Here is a 17,236-nt window from a genome sequence, read left to right as displayed (position 1 = left end):
CCCCCCTCCCCGGCCAGCTCCCGTTCTCAGGTCAACCACTGCAAAAAGAGACTGGGCTACTGGTATATTTCCATCTTTCTTTCTTTTCCTGACTTCTGAATCTCAAAGCAGCTGCTGGCCAGCAAGGCTCAGATGGGCATTCATCATACTAATGGAGGAAACGGCAAACAGCAATTTGGGGTCAGACTATGTGTTTTTATGAAGGGGGATAAAGGGAGAAAATCTGGCCACTCATCCTCAGCAGGTCTCCCCAGAAATAAAGGCAGTGAGCAGGGTGGGACAGAACAGGTGAGGAAGCCTGCAGCCACCCTAGCACTGTGGGTCAAGACACTTGCACCCATTCTTGCCGCCTTCTTTCCACCCATCAGCCTGTCTATCCATCCACCCAGCTGCCCAACCCTCTCCTTCCAAGATGAGGAAGACTCATTTCCTGCTCCAAGGGGACTGAGTGGCAGCGATAGAACAAAGGCAAGCGGGTGCTGTCAGCCATTGTCACAGATGACGCCCAAGCCTTCGGTCGGGCTGCTGTGGGACAAAGGGGTGGGACCACTCACAAAAAGGAAAACTAATCTAAACTACACACACACACACTGCTGAACAAGAGAAGGTGAGGTGCATCTAGGAAATCTGGACATGAGACCTAAAGACAGTCAGAGGAAGTCACAACAGACACTCAGGACAGATGAGCATCATTGTCACGATCACTGTCCTGATTACCTAGCCCTCATCTTCAGCGTGAAAGAGCTAGAAATGCCCCTTGGAGAATGATTGTAATCACAGTCAAACTCCAGAGAGTGTTTCCTAGCGGAAGAGCTGGGCACACATAGCTCTACACACATATGTGCATGCGCGTGCACACCTGAGCACACGTACATCCATGCACACACAGATACCACCAACAAGCCAGTGCAAACAAACTAATAGAAAACCACAGGAAGTCTAAGTCTTTCTAAACCCCGTGGAGTTTCTAGTACACTGATTTAGAGTCCCTACCTTCCGTCCAGATTTCACCTCTTTGCACAGTTGTGAAGGCCTATTAGTCGTGATGCTAGTGACAACAGCATGATAGTGCGAAGTCGGTTAATTTGGGAGAAGGAGATGAAAAATGTTTCAGCTCATCTTTCTCTCATCTGCATCTTCCTCATGTACCTTTTCCTGAGTGATCTTCGCTGGACCCTTGAGGTTTGGCCTGCTGCTTGGTCTGCCCTCTCTACCTCGTAGTCCACCACAATGTGAACAGTACCCTCCTCATCCTCTGCCAGGGCCACCGAGCTTCCTTTAGACAGAAAGCAGCACCCTTTAGCTCCCCCACCTTAGGGACAATGGCAGCTTCTTATTCACCTTTGTGCCATCTTGCATCCCAGTCTGCCTCTCCTCCAGCATCTCTCTAGCACAGTTCCAACAGAGAGGTCAAGGTTTGAGGGTTGAACTAAGTTCAGAATAGGAAGAAGTCAGATGGCTCTCTATTGGACCGCGGGGTCCTTCTTGTCCCCCTGACCCAATCCATAATCCTAGGTTTCTCCATCATAATGGATTCTGTCAGCATGGACACACCCTTAAACCTAAGGCCACATCATTTCAATCATCAAATAGAAGCTTCTCCTTCTATGACTGTCTCCCACCTCTTGGAGCACTGGAAGGTTCTGCAAAACTGAGGGGCACCTCTGGGGTCTCTTCTCTGTTCTCTGTTCATCTCCATGTATATAAGTGGGCAGATCAGGCATCTGGCTTTCTGGTCTCCTGAGGTCAGCTTTGGTCACGTGGCTGTCTTGTTTGCTGGTCTGGGTGGCAAAGGACTAGTTCGGAGCTCCCAGGATCCTCTATAGCCACTTCACAGGGACGAGGCAAAACTCCTCTCCTAAACAGAGAGACCATCCCAGCCACAAAACATACACATCCACCGCAGTGGAGCTCAAGAGGGACTTGGAAACAGAGCATGCAGAAGGCTGGCCTGGGGACACAGCCAGACCCCCAGGACTGCACACTCTAGTCCATTGCCAACCCCAGCCAGGGAGGCCTCCAGCATGGCCCCAATGGAGTCTTTCACATGCTTTCGTCCAGCACAATTCTTTAAAACACAACTTCTTAATGTCTCCTGGAAACACAATCACAGCCCCTTGTTTATAGACTTGGCCAGATCAGATAAAATTTCATCCTCTGAATTGGTTCCTAATTTAATTACCTCCCCGCCCCCCCCCAGATCAGCAGCGGCCTCTCTGGCTGCAGGGACAGAGAACTAGAAAGTCACTGGCGCCACAATTTGCAGCTCTCATTGGTATCCGGTGGAAATGAGACTTTCCTAGGCCTGTGCTACGTTAGGAGTAGGCTGAAGCAAGGCAGTCACCATCCGTCCACCCACCCTCACCTACACCCCAGCCTGGTCCAGAAGGCAACCTGGAGTTTTACAAAGACTTTGGAGGAACATAGAGAGTAACCGAAGTGTAACTCGGAAACCTAGATACAATCCTGGCTCTGTATGTGACTTCTCTGGGGCCTCAGTTTCCCCATCTATAAAGAAGATCTGAACTATGTTCAGTGCAGGTCCATAGAACTCAACAAGTCAGGCTCCTCAGTACCTCCTCCCCGCCCCCCCAGCATGACAACAAGCAAGGTCAGGACCTCACTATAATGCAAGACTTCTTTAGGGTCGGAGAAAGAAAACTAAATAAATCCCTGTTGTTAGGAGAAAGCAAAACTATCTTAAAACAAAACAAAATGAAACCCTAGAAAGGGAAACACATTCACGTGAAAAAAGCCTACACACAAAAGTTTACAGCTACGATGATGCTCAAGAAAGCCCAAACCTGGAGACACTGGAAATGACTCCCAAGGGACACTTGGGTAAATAGAACTGTCGTCAGTCCACCCCACAGACTATTCTCTGGCCATGAGAAGAATGGACTTCATATGTTACAACGTGGATAACACCGTCCTCAGAACACCACATCCTTCATGATTCTGTCCTTACAGAAGTCCAGAAATGAGAAGCCGGACTGACAGAACCCAAAAGTTGATTTGTGACTGTTCAGGTGGTGGGGGTGTATGACGGGGGGGGGGGTGGCGGTAAGCAAAGGGTGCTGGGTTTTCTTGTTCAGTGGGTGAAATGCCATAACACTGGCTGTGATGTCGTGTACATACCTAAGGGATACACAGAAAACATTAAATTATCTATTTCACACGGATGAACTACATAGCACGTGTCTCTTGTCAACTTGGCTAGATTTAGAATCACCATGGGAGCACACCAGTGGGGTATCTGTGAGGGTGTTTCCTGAAAGACTCAACTAGAGCAGGAAGACCCACCCTGACTGTGGGTAGAACCATCTCACAGGCTCAGGCCTCTGCCTGAATAAAAAGGAGAAGCAAGCTGAGCACCAACACTGGTCTCTGTCTGCCTCCTGACTGTGGCTAAAACGCGCCCAGCTGCCTCGTGCTCCTGTGGCCAGGCCTTGCCCACCATGTGAGCTGTGCCCTCCAACTGTAAGCCAGAATAAATCCCTTCTTCTTAAGTCACTCTTGTCTGAAATTTTTGTCACAACAATGAGAAAAGTCACTAACATGGTGTGTAATAGCGCCAAAAAAAAAAAACTGCTTTTAAAAGAAAATATTGACTGGGGTTTCTTTTTAAGGCCTTCTGTATGACTTTCAAAATCCTCCGGATGAGAGCTATGTTCTGCATATATGAATATGGGAGACAGCCAGTCCCTAGGCCATCTGAAGGGGAAGCCCTGTGAATAGACAGGGCTTCCTCTTGTAAACCAAAAACCTGCTGACTGGAGAAGTGAGCAGCCCGGCGGCTTTTCCATTGATTTGTTTGCAACAGCTGAAAGCAAATTTATCTTGCACCACTCAAACAGCAAGGAGGCTTCACCTGCTTTTTAATACATCATTTTTATGCGGAGCCAAATCACACACAGGGCAAAGGATTAGTGGACTCCCCATGGTTGGCTAGGGAGCAAATGTTTTCCCCTGCTTTGCCTGACAGATAATTCTGAAGAGGGGATCAAAAGCACTAGCTTCCTTCTCTGGCTTCAGGTATCCCACCCAACCCTCACCCCCAGCACCTCACTAAAACTGCTATCGAGTGGGTATAAATAGCTTCTCAGAGTTAGCACAATGCAAATGCCAGGCTGATACGTTAATGGGCACCCTTTCACCCCTCCTCTCGTCCTCCTGATAACTTTCTTAGGCAAGTTCAGCACATCCTAGAAACAACTATTGCCTGACTTCCGACATAATGCGCTTCCATTTCTGGACAGAGGTGGAACTCCCTGGAATGTATTATCTGTATTAAAAAAAAACTGTGGCAGACAATAAGGGCCACACCATTGTGAATCAAGCCAAATACAAGCACAGACAAGAATAGTGTTACCTTAATTCAATCCTTAGAACGCACAAGATGTCCCTAGGGTCCTCACTCCTAAGCCCAGATAACAAGTCCTTTGGGTGAGGAAGGTCACCTAAGGCTGGTCAAAGGGAAATGGGAAGTTTCATGCTTGGTGGTGTATAACACAGAACTCTATTCTTTTGCCCTTGGGCCACTTCCTCAGACTTCCTCTTCCATTTGGGGTTCAGCACCCCAGGATTGTTATGAAGGAAATGCTCCCAAGCAGGAATGTAGACATTCCTAGCCCCAGAACTCCATTCCCTTTGAGAGACAGAGATGAATAAGGAAAGATGGATCCTGGTGCCTCAGCGAGTCCTTGCCCCAAGCCATCCATGTTCAGTGGACGGAGAAGAAGGCAGCCTCATCTAAGATAAGATGCATGGGCTGGCTGAGAAGCAAAGACAATGGAGGCCCTCTACTCCAGCTCCAAAAAGGAGCCAGAGATGAGAACCAGAGATGGGGAAAGGCGAGAGCCCTGAAAGCACCTTTCTAGGGTCCTCCCATCTCCCCCTCATTTGCCCTTCATCCTGCAGCGAGGAGGAGGCAGCTACATGAAGGATGCTCAGGGTCCATCATGGTAGGGAAGGCTATAGACGGGCAACTCCATCCGTCAGGAGCTTACAACCCACCCTATTCGCATCTCAGTAGCCAACCACCAAGCAGAGAACTAGGGGCAGAGAGACAGCCAGGCTACAATTATCTAGCTCTGTCCCTGTGATCACCCAGCTGCCACTTAGACCCCATTTCAAAAAGTTCTACAGTCTCCCAGAACAGTGCTACCAGCTGGGGACTGAGTATTCATACAAGTGAGCCTGCAGGGAATGTTTCACACTCAAAGCATAGCAGCCTACCCTATTCTACATAAGCCCCTGGTCGTCTCATAATGTAAAATGCATCCATCCGAACTTCAGAAGTCCCTGTAGTCTCAAAGTTCCAACACTGTTCAAAAGTCCAAAGTACCTTCCGCGTCTCATGCACTCTCTTAACCATGAGTCCTACTAATAGCAAACACCAAGTAACATGTTTTAAACACACATTGGTGTGAAATAAACATTTCCATTCCAACAGAAAGGAACAGAGAAACACTGCAAGGGAAGACCAACTAAGGCAACACCCAAAACTCAGCAGGACAAGACAAACAAACCCTGTAGCTTCACGCCTATCACTCAAAGCTTTCAATGGAGGCATCTGGACTCTAATAGGCTTGAGCAACCTCACCCTTAAATCCTGTCACCTCTAACGCATGCAGCCCCTTTGGCATCGCTTAGGTTTCGCTCAGTGCCTGTAGCATCCCTTTTCCTGGGATGTAAACATCCCCAGTCTCTGCTGCAGCTTGAGCTTCATCTCCACAGCGTCACAGGTAAACCTTTCAGGAGCGCTCTGCACTCAGAATGCGATTTCCCTGTGTGTTGCTTGTCCTTCACGGCTGTTTTCTGGAACCCTGGTGCAAGCCCCCACCACCCCAGGGCTCTTGAATTCTGCATGTTTGCAAAATCGGCACAATTTGGACAAAGCCAAATTCTGCCAAAAGCTCAAAATGAAGCCTGGCTCCCAGGGACTTTTGGCTGCAGCGGCCCCAAGCGCCCGGAGGGCTGCACCTGAGGAAACACCTCCCTAGGCAATCCTGCTGGACGGGGGTAACCTGGAGGCTTTATCTTCTTAAGTGATTTCTTCTCCCACTGGTTTACATTGTTATACCCTGGAGTCTTCCATAAGTGAGATCTTGTCTTCAAGGTACCATTTCCACTGTCCTGGGGCAAGAGCTGCAATTTCTCTTGAATGGCACTCATCTCTTTAATAGTCCAGTCTGATTTGCCAGGACCTGCCTTGTCCAGGACCTTAAACAAAAGCACAACCCTTTCCTGGCCAAACCGTTCATTTTTTACATCTTTTTTCTCCACCTTGCTAAAAGCAGCGAGCACTAACCATGTCTTGGCCTGACTGCTGTGTTGTCTTCAAATTTCCTCCACTAATGAGTTAGGCCATTTCTATTTCATTCAACCACTCTCGAATCTTCAGAACAAGGCCAAGTTCCTTGCCAGAATGCAACATAAACAACCTCTTGCCCAGAGGGAATCTTTTTTTCCCTCTCGTGAGCCCGACCTTTATTGTCCGCAATTTGTATGGGTGTTCTCGTCTTCCAGACTCCCATCAGAAGACCTAGTAAGTTCTGCTCAGCTAGTCTAGGGGTTTTTAAACTCGTCCACATTTCTCCTTGTAAACCAGTTCTGAAAACCCACAGACCACATGGTCGGGTTTATCACAACCACAATCCCATTCTCAATACTGACTTCCTAGTGAAGTTTTCTCATTGTTAAGACTAAATGCCTGACAGAAGCAACTTAAGGAAAAATTTGTTTGGATTCGTGGCTCAGGGGCTACAACCAATCATGGCAGGAAAGGCTTTCTCTGCAACTGCCAGAGCTTATCATGTCTTGGTTGGCAATCAGCAAGCACAAGACGCAAGCCAGACTCGGAGACGGCCTAGAACCTCGAGCCCTACCTACAACCTTACATCCACCAGCTAGGCACCTCCAACGCTTCTACAACTTCCCCAACAGCACCACTAGCTTAGAACGACATGTCCAGACACACGAGTCTATGGGGAACATTTCACACTCAGACTGAAGTACCAATGAAACATGCTTGATACGCTGGCTCCTTCAAACGGAGGCCACTTGAGAAGGAGGATAGAGACTGAGGGTTCCTCTGGGCCCTTTGTGTGCCAGGCAAGGGTCCTCTAGCAGAAGGTCTATGCTGAGAGTCCCCTCTAGGCTTTGGTCAGTGTGGCAGACTCACCTTTCCTCGTGGTTGTTCCTAAGATGGTGTTAGTTCCTGAGACTTGAGCCACACAACACAGACTCTGTTGACAGTGACAGTGCCCTTATCCTCTTGTAATTTGTGTGGCCATCCCCCCCCCCCACACACACACACCCTCAAGCCCTGCTCTTTTCTCTAGCTCGGGAAGGCCTTCAGTCATCCGTCCCTTCATCCCATGTCCTAATTGGTGGCCCTACGATGTGGATAGAAGCAGCTATGTTCCTCCATCTGTCCATCTGTCTTATGTCAGTTTAATTTCTTGTAACCCAGTCAAGAATCCAGATGTACAAGGAAGACATTTTTCACCCAGCAACGTTCTCCATCCAGGACTGATTGAGAGGAAGTCCCAGAAGTGACCTTGCCCCACACAGGGCAGATGGTCGAGGCCAGTTCCCATCAGCCACTAGCCTTGAACCCGGAAAATAAGACAGGCCAGAAAGGCAAGCAAACATTTGACAGACCTGGGCTCGTCTCCAGAGGACGAACGAAAAGCCAAATTGCTCCCAAAGATGATGAGAGAGGAAATTGTTACACAGATTCTACAGTTCAACACCAACCCAGCAATGGGTCCACAAGGGTTCCAAGATGACTCTCCTGGATGTCTTCCTAGAGCAATAAACACCTCTGAAATGACATGCACAGTGAAACGACATGGGGATCGACCAGGACCACCAAGTCAGCCCCTACCTAGATGAACAGGAAATGGAACCAGAAATCAGGGTTAGATGATGCCATGAGGCCTGGTCCCAAAGGCTGCTACTGTTCCCTATAGCTCTACTGCTAAAAATACAGAAGGATCAGCCGTGTGTACTGAAACTCACCGCCAGCAATGCAGATTCGTCCGGGGCCAGCACTTTCCAGGAGGCCTGGAGATCCCTCATGCACACAAAGTAAACACGGTCTGGTATGTGTACATTTGGAAGACTCTTTATATAAACAGGTTCACAAATTGGAGGAGAAAAATCCTCTGTAGACTAATAGTCTGATTTGGGGTTTAGAAATTACAGTCATTAAAAATATACACCAGGACAAGCTTTATATTTTTAATGTAAATATTTACATTCCAAACAAAGGATCCTGGAACCTTAAGACAAGCTATATGTTCCAGGCACACAAAATGCTAACAGCCCCTGGCTCTTGCCTGAGTGGATGACCCTTGTTTATATTCTTGGAACAGCAACCAAATCCCCCATAACATTCTTCCCACAACTCTCAAGACACACCAAAAAAAAAAAAAAGCAGTGATTGTTCTTAAAAATAACTGCTCCAAGAAGATGCCAGGAGTCCAGCGTCATTACACCAGGCTCTTCTAGAAGGTCACCAAGTGTCAACTCCTGGGTCATGACACCAAGCTCAGAATCCCTATCTTCTGGACATATACGAACATCCTCCAGAGACTGGCTCTCAGACAGATCTTTGTAAACTGATGTACAGATTCAATACATGACAATCACTCTCAACTAGGAGCAGAGCCAGCCATGAGAAAGTGAGAAGGGACAGCCTCCTCACTGATAAGGGGCCCACTAGACCAGGCAAACAGACATTACCCAGAAAGTCAGACCACGCTACACATGGAAAAAACTCAAAAGCGAGAAATACAACGGAGTGGAATTGTAGAAGCTCAGAGGAGGCAGGCTGCACATGGATGGGACAAGAAGGCACATGACAGTGGCCAGCTGGGCTTCCTAATAGTGGTGATGCTAAGGCAACGGTTGGGACACAAGAAAGAACAGCCAGATGCAGGGGCTCCCCTTCCCGGTGGCGAAGGGACTTGGGTACAGCCAAGTCTAGGCTGGCTGGTCAGGGAACTTGGCACAAAGACAGAACTCTACCCAGTAGACGTGCAGGCCAGTGGCAGGCATGCTGGATGATAACAGTCCCGGCCCTTGGAAGACCCAGACAGCATAACACAAGTCCATCAGTTTGAGACCAATCTCAAGGACAGAGCAAGACAAAATGGAGAAACAGGGGGAGGGAGAGGCCCACTTCCAGTTGAGGGGCCAGGAAAGAAGGAAAGAAAAGCTCTCTGGCTAGCAGACAGCCATTACCTCCATCCAAGTGAACTGCATTCAGGTTAGAATGTAGCCTTGAAGTCTGTGGTCAAAGCAGATAATAACACAGAATTGATACATCGCAAGCACATTACAGCCACCCTGCCCACCACATGCCCAAGAGATGACACAGACCAACCTATTACTGGATATTTGATCACACTGTGAACCCCAAGATGGTGTTAATTAACTAAAATCAACCTTGAGGCAAGAGGCGGAGTCAGGATACAGTTGACAGGAAGAGTTGACATCGAGAGTTGGGGGGAGTCTGGAAACCTGAGAGAGACACGCACAGGAAGTAGTGAGGAGAGACTTTTGAGTTTGGGACAGCTAAGGGGAGCTTTCTTGTTGGGCCGCTGGCTAAGAAGGAAGGCCAACTGGTTTCTTCTTGGCCTCTCTGAGCTAGCAGGTTTACCCCAGTATCTGACTCCTGAATTTTTATTGGTAAAATAGAATGATAGAGACTTAGTTAAAAATTACATTAGGCTGCAGAGGCAGTGGCAGTTCCGGCAGAATGCAGAAGTCCCATCAGGCCTCAGCCTGAGCAGTGGGGCAGGAATTGCTGAGCCAGTCAGTAGCTGAAACAGCAGTAGATTCAGGTGCAGCCGAGGTGCTATGAAAGCAACACCAACTCTCCACCATGGACCAGACACTAAGCTCAGCACGTTGCTTCCTGCCTGCGAGAAAAGTGTCTATGCCGGGAAGTAGCTGCACAGTCCCAAGAATACAGAAGACACAGATCGTCACTGCCTGCCTCACCTCTCCTGCTGCCTACCCCAAGGAGGAAAGTGGCTATCCAGAAGGGACTGAAGCCTCCCATGTGTGCAGACTGCGGAGTCCGTCAAACCCTGTTTTGTAGTATACCTCACCCACCATACTGGTTCATCATACATGCCAACCTCAGCTTCAGATAGGAACAAAGTCACATTTGATTCCCACCAGAAAACTGGCTGGATCTGAGGAGGATCCCTGAACCCCAGCTTGTACTGGTCATAATAAACCACTCACCAGGCAGCACTTGTCACATGAGAAAACTGTGATACATTCAGCCTTGCCAGGGTCATGGGAATGAGATGGAAAGCCACAGCAGAGACTTGAATCGGAATCGCCATGAAGCTGCCGGATGGGCTCTGCCGGAGACCTTAGGTGGCTTTTCTGAGTGGCTGGGGGTCCAGCCCCTGAGCTAGGAGAATGCACTGTGTCCCTAAACAGGCTGACCAGAAGTGCTGGCTATTCTTCCAATCAGCTGAGCTCGCTCACAAGCGTAGAAAGTGCAGGCATGCTCCAAGCCCCATTCATCAACAGTGTGTCACTTCCCTCCCCCAATCTCTTTCACTCTGAAATGCAGGGTTGGGCGGTGTGATAAAGGTGCCATGGGCCCAGTACCCCTAGGGTAGCTAGCTATGAGGGCACAGAAAAGTACGACAGATCCATCCTGGCCCATCTTCCTCTTAGGTGGCTGTACCACTATCTTTTTGACCACAGGGAACAAAATAGCCCAGCAGGCACATATTCCATTTCCAGAGAAAATGTGAAACCATCGGCCCCAGAACACGGTAAGGAAAACATAATGGTGCCCAGCCTGTATCTAATTATCTGCCCATGTTGGGGTATTTTCCAGACACCTGGGTGACTAGGCCACCTGCTTCAGTGTTTCTACCGCAAACACAACTCTGGACAGTATCCAAGTTTCCGTTTTTTTAAATGACACCCTCTGCTTTTGAGGATCTGCCAGCCATTACTTTCCTCAGAAGTCTAAAATGCCTGAACCAAGATGAGTTCTAGAAATGTAAACGAGGTGTCAGGAGCACCTGCCCTCACCAGGAGCTCCCTTCCAGATCCATTCTCTCTTAGGTTCTTTCAAACTCAGAGAGGGGCTCAAAATGTGATGTTCAAAGGCCAGCTACACCAGCACATTTTTTTCTTCCTGGAGGATGGCCTGGACTCTACTTAATGTGACAGCATCAAATAGACAGGCACCTACAGCCTACCTACAGGGCCAACTAAAAGGGGCACGTGGGTACCCTGTCCCCTCCCTGCACTGGTGAGAAGATGTCTGGGAGAGTTAAAGCCACAGCCTTGGGAAATCTAGCTGGGACAAGGCAATAAGGGGCTCCCCCAGCTCTCTCTTTATCTCTCTCTTTATCTCTCTCTCTCTCTCTCTCTCTAATGCTTTTCTTTTTTTTTTTTATCTTGCATGTGCTAGGCAAGTTCTCCACCACTGAACTACATTCCTAGCGATGGCCTTAAGGTGGACTAGATTAGACAGAGAACATGATGCTTTAAGGCAGTGACTCTCAGCCTTCCTAATGTTGAAACCCCTTAGTACAAGTTCCTCATGTTGTAGTGACCCCCAACCATAAAATCATTTTGCTGCTACTTCATAACTGTAATTTTGCTACTGTTATGAATCATAAAATAAATACCTGTTTTCTGATGATCTCAAGGGATCCCTGTGAAAGGGTCATTTGACCCCTTAATGGGGTCACAACCCACATGTTGAGAACCGCTGCTCTAAGGATACACGGTTTAGGGGTGCTATGCAGTTTTAGGCCTCAGAGATATTCCTCTATCATGTTAGGAGTTCTAGAAAAGAAATAATTACACAATCCAATGCTCACTGAGTTCTATTTACCAGGCATTGTTCCCAGCACCTGGCAGGGACTTAACTCTTTTATAGGACACCTGGGCGAAATCATCCGAAAACTCCAATCTCCAAGGCACTCACCAGACTCCCACTGCACTCTCCCAAGGCCCCTCAAAGACGCCTGTCAGCCGCATTATGTAATTCTGACTTGCACAACTTCTGCCTCGCCCACTAATCTCATTGCTGTGCAGGAACTGCGTGCTGAGAGCTGACTCTCTGCCCCCATGCACCTGGCCCAGAGCCACACCTAAAGGGAATGCATAAATATTGTACGGAGCTGCTTTCAATCACGGGGGTGGGGGAGGAGACGATGCTCCCCTTCTCTCTGCATCCCTGCAAATTCTGTAAAGGACAGAAACCGCTTCCCACTTGCCAACTCCCCTCCACTGTTAATTCCACTCACAGAAACACAGTCTTCTCCTGGAGTGAGAACTGTCCCATCTCCCCTTCACCCATCCTCCCTGCACATAGGAATAATCAAAACCATGGGGAGGGTCTCCATTACCCTCCCCTGGACCTCTAAGAGAGACGAAAGGATACGTATATCTGTGGGACCTGCCTAGCACAGGGCCAGCTGTGAATGTATAGGGGCTCATGGATTCTCGTGTTTTAGGAAAACAATTCCTATTGGCCACATCGACACCAACCCTTCTCTTCCTGGATATTAGGCTGGACAAACTAAGTATGTAACCGCCACCTTTATAGTCTCCTCAGGATGTGGGGAGCCGGGGTCTTCGCATGCATCATTTCGTCATAGTGTTTCAGAGAAGAAGCAGTCTTGGGGAACACACAGGACCCAATACGTGAGGACAATAAAGAAACCCACTGTGTAAGCTGAAACGCCTTGTCTCTGAATACTCGACCAGCTAAGAACAAACAAGATCTCTTTATTCCCAGCTGGAGGACCCAAGTGCCCTTTGAAGTAACTTAATATCCACGGTACCTGAGCCTCCCAAACTTACAGCCCAGAAAGTGACACAGGTTGCATTCTTATTCCCAGTGACTCAACAGTCACTTCTAAGTCACACACTACCGAAGACACATCTGCTTGGATGTACAACACTCCCGAGCCTGCTACAACTTTTGAAAACACAGTTTCTACCTTTAGAATTGAAAACATCTCTTCTTTCATATGGATGGTCTTCCAATGGCATCTCTACAAACAGGGGCCAGCTAAGGCTCCAGGAAGGGGACAGGCTCAAGAGGTGTGGACAGAAGTGACAGCTGCCAATCCCAAAGAGTGTCCTCATCTGAGAGTTTGTAAGAGACCCAAGCCAGCATAATGGCCATGAAGAGCCACCACACCAGGCTTTTCCCCTGTCTCCACAGCCAATCCCTCTCTTACACTGGCTTTGCCTTACTCTCACTCGGAGGCCTGTAGCTGAAGGATCATCTGTCCACGTGACACTGGCTAGTCTGTGTGCCTGTCCTAAGAGAGAGCAGGGACTCTGTCTTATTCCCATGGCATCCCTAGGCGCAACTATGGGGTCTATTCAGTAAAACAGCAGACAAGATGTTTTACGCAGTCTCACTGCTCTTGATGGGGGTGCATGGACTAGCTGTGGGACCCACGACCCAGAGCATGTAGAGAAGCCTGGGCAGGCCTCCTCTAACTCCAGGCAAGACAAGTAGTTACCAGTGTGTGAGCCCATGTGGACCATCACCTGTCTATACAGTTTAAGTCTTCTCTGACATCTCAGCACAGAACCACCACTGCCACCACTGCCTCACCTCTATCATCCTTAGACTCCAGCCCACGCATCCATACCCAGGCTTAAGAACTGTTTGGAAATTAACAAGACCAATGGACTCTGCTTTTTCCCAACTAGCTGGAGCCGAGTGGAGGCTTCCTGCTGTGTCACTCACCTGTTCAAGGCATCTATCTATCTCCTCTCCACAGCGTACGCACATATACAAACCCACCACCACCACCACCACCACCACCACCACCACCACCACCACCACCACCACTATGCAGATCCCCAGCTTGTTCTCTGCAGCTTCAAAGCTTCCCCGCTCCTGGGGCCCAACTGGTTAATTTGAGATTGTTCTTCTCAAGGCACTGAATAGGCACAATCCACTTGCCACTGGCACAACCTTTCCCTCTTTTTCTGGCTCCTTCCTGATGCAAGGATTACTCTCTTGGGAATGGAAGAAAGGGAAGCCTCTCTTCAGATGCAAGCGAAGACAGGGTGTAGAAGGAACAGTGGCCCTCATAGCAACCATTGTTAACATCACTGGATCCCTGGGTAGGACAGTGGCCCAGGTTTTGTACATCAGAGAAAAGCATGACAGACCAGCCTCCTCCAGCGTTTTGTTTCCTTCAGGAGATCCTAAGATAGTTCCTGGGGGAGTGAGACCTTGGGAAGAAGGTTGGACCTAAGTCTTCCTGTTCACCCATGCCCTAGTAGGGAAACAATAGCAAGCCACTTCACCTCTCTTGAGGTGACAACAAAGAAAAAAAAATCTTCAGTTTTTCTTTAGTTTGGGGGGAAGCAAACTTGCTGGCAAAATCCAACCCAAAAAGCATTTTTATTCCCAGCCTACTTTGAACAAAACCATATGATGTGTGTGTGTTCACATATCAGTCAACAGATCCTGGTTCAACAAACACTTGGTAAAAGCAGAAAATGCCATATTCTGAAGAAGAGGTCTGGATTTTGCGAGGAGGCACCTGAGAGGAAATTTCTGGTGGAGAACAGAGAGACTTCAAGAGAAACTTTGAGAAAACCTCTAAGCTTCATCTCCCCTCGGGGCAACCACAGTGGAGGAGGATACAGATGTTCTCAGGGGGCTTATTGGTATGATCACTCCAATCCTGGGATGTGATCCACACCATTCAGTCAGGCATTGCAAAAGATGGGTGCACTGAAAAGCTAGGCTTCAGTAACAGAGGCACCCCACCGGTCAGAAGCAGCAGTTGATAATGGGCAACCAACCTCAGGGAGTCACTGGCCACAAGCCCTCACAAGGCTTTCCTGAACTTCATTCCTGAAAACTGTACTCATCACGGATGAGGTGAAGGCGTTCAGCAGATTTACTAGGAGACACAGGACAAGAGCCCCCCCCCCACACACACACAACCCCCCAGCAGCTGGTTCCAACCCCCAGACTCCCCGCCACCAGCAAGAGCGCTTACTAAAGGCGCCTATGTCCGGCCACCAGCTAGCAGCCTAGCAGCAGGCAACCCAGTCCCAACACTGGGCTGCTTCAGTCGCTACTCTAGCAGCGTTGTCTGCCCCTCAAGACAGGCAAGCAACGTGGACACTCAGATCGTGATGGAGCAGTCAAACAAGGGTGCGCGGGACCTTGGAATCCTAAACGTGGACACTGATGAGCGCAAGCCAGCCAATCACTTCGCCCGAAGAAGAAATCAGGCGCTTCCCCAGCTCTCCATTCATTCCCTGCAAAGCCTGGCTCCCCTCGCCCCGGCGCCATCCAGAATCCCAAGGGGCTCCACCCGGCCAAGTGCGCCAAGACCTGCCACTAGCCACCACAACGCTCTCCACCGGCGCACACAACCCCACCGATTAACACGCCATCGCCAACCCCAGCGTCGCCCCCAAGTCCGGGCCGCTGCCTTCCCGGCTCCCGGCGGCAGTCGCCGCCGCCCCGCGGCCCGGTTCAGACAAGCCTTGTTCTACCCGCTATTCCCCAGCTGGCCGGGGACACCATCAGACTCCTTAGTCAGGCCGCTTCGGGGACTAGGGGACAGGGACGAAGGAAAAAGCGGAGAGTAAAAAAGTTCAGGCCTCTCCATCCGTTCTTCCTAGGCCTGTTCCCACAGTCCCTCCTCAAGAACCCTGGTCCTACAGACGCCGACGCCTGAAACTGTTCCCCCAAATCCACACGTGCCTTCCTGCTGGGAGCCGTATAGCAGCTACAGCCCGGGTTTCCAAGGCGGCTCCCATCGGTACCAGAGACGGTGGGAGATGCCCACGTACCTGCCCCAGGCTGTGCCTGGAAACTTCCCCCAAAGTGTGCGGGGGAGGGGCATTGAGCACGGTTAGGAGAACCCCGGTCCCCAGTTCTGCCCGCGGCGAACTCGCTCCAGAAAATCGCCGACCTGTCTGTCCATTGGTCCTATATCCAGCGGTTCTCCGCCTTCAGCTTCCAGGGCTGGCTGGCCCAGGGTCGCGCGGATTCTGACTCCTTGGGGCGTTTCTGCGGGACAGCCGGCCGGTGCGTGCCCCGCGGCGTGTGTCCTCCGCCGGCCTCCAGCTGTCCACAGCGCCACCACGCCACCACCCGGTCCCCTTTCTCGGAGCTCGGGCCACATTCGCTCTGGCTACTTAGGGGGCGTGTGAGCCCCGGCGCCTCCACCCGCAGTCGTTCCCGCAGGGCCCCCAAGCGCGCTCGGCACCCAGAGCGCGGCCAGGACTACGCAGTAAAAGGGACGCCTCCTACTGGGGACTGCGCCTGGAGCGTGGAGGCCCGACCGAGGGGTACGGGCCCAAACCTGCCAGAGCTCGGCGCGCTCCAAGTTCATTGTCTGCCTGGGCCGCCGCCGCCTCCACGCCGGGAGCACCGCGGGGAGTGAGGCTGCGCGCTGCCCCCGCCACCTGGACTCCCAGCTCTCAGTCCCGGCCAGCCGGAGCGGAACCCGCAGAGGGGCACCGGAACCCCGAGCCAAACCTCCGCGCGCCGCTTCTCGCCGCCCCCAACCCTTCAGCCCGCACCCAACTTGTACCTGAAAAGCCCAAGACGAGCTCAGAAGCCTCTGCAGCTCCGACTCCGCGGGAGCGCGCACCCAGCCCCGTGGCTAGCGCCCCGCATCCAGGGCGCATCAACCTGACTCCACGAGCGCTAGGAGGAAAAAGTTTGGGAGTGACTTGCAGATGGCGAATGAAACCTCTGAAGAGAACCCTCCCCCCGCCCCATGTCGCGCTGACACACATCAGCTCGAGTCTGGAATGCGAGATCAAGGCGTGCGCGCCCCACTGAGCGGTGGGTTTGGTCCCCGCCCCCTCGCCCTGCAAGTAAATACAGTTTGTGTGTTGCGGTAACTCTGAAAAGGCAAAACCGAAACCTGGTGTGTGTGGCTGTGACCCAGGCTACCAGAGACAGTTTTAACGAACTTGGCGGTCCAGAGGCAGCCCATACATTGATATTCAAGGCCATTGCCGCTGGTGGTTTCGGCGCCCTCTGTTGTATTTTTGCATCCTACAAAGGCTGCCTAGCTCTTTAGCCTTGTAGGTCTGCTTCTTCTGAGAGGTAAGGTTCTGCAGGACACTGAGCACCACTGACTGCCGCAGTGGCCCACGGGGGGCTGTTCCAAGGAAGGGTTCCTGTGGACGCCCCCCGCCCCATACTGTGGGCTGAAGATGCAAA

At 50.5% G+C, this 17,236-nt stretch overlaps 1 protein-coding gene across 3 annotated transcripts in view; it reads right to left on the bottom strand.

Moving 5' to 3' along the window:
• The window catches only part of Chst15 (carbohydrate sulfotransferase 15), an 85,630-nt gene extending 68,901 nt beyond the window's left edge, over positions 1-16,729 (bottom strand). Inside the window, exon 1 of one of the 3 annotated variants that reach the window (XM_041667044.1) lies at positions 16,596-16,729. The gene's annotated coding sequence lies outside the window, so the exon portion shown is untranslated. Of the gene's footprint in view, positions 1-15,849; positions 16,395-16,595 lie in introns of those variants that run through there. The other 2 variants (XM_041667043.1, XM_041667045.1) reach the window with 2 other exon arrangements.
• Between the last annotated feature and the right edge of the window lie 507 nt (positions 16,730-17,236).

This window comes from Microtus oregoni, unplaced genomic scaffold, assembly GCF_018167655.1.
Source record: "Microtus oregoni isolate MIOR12 unplaced genomic scaffold, Mior012 000016F_ref0000370, whole genome shotgun sequence".
NCBI lineage: Eukaryota > Metazoa > Chordata > Mammalia > Rodentia > Cricetidae > Microtus > Microtus oregoni.
Note: the sequence above shows the minus strand (reverse complement) of the source record. Positions and strands in the feature narration are given on the sequence as shown.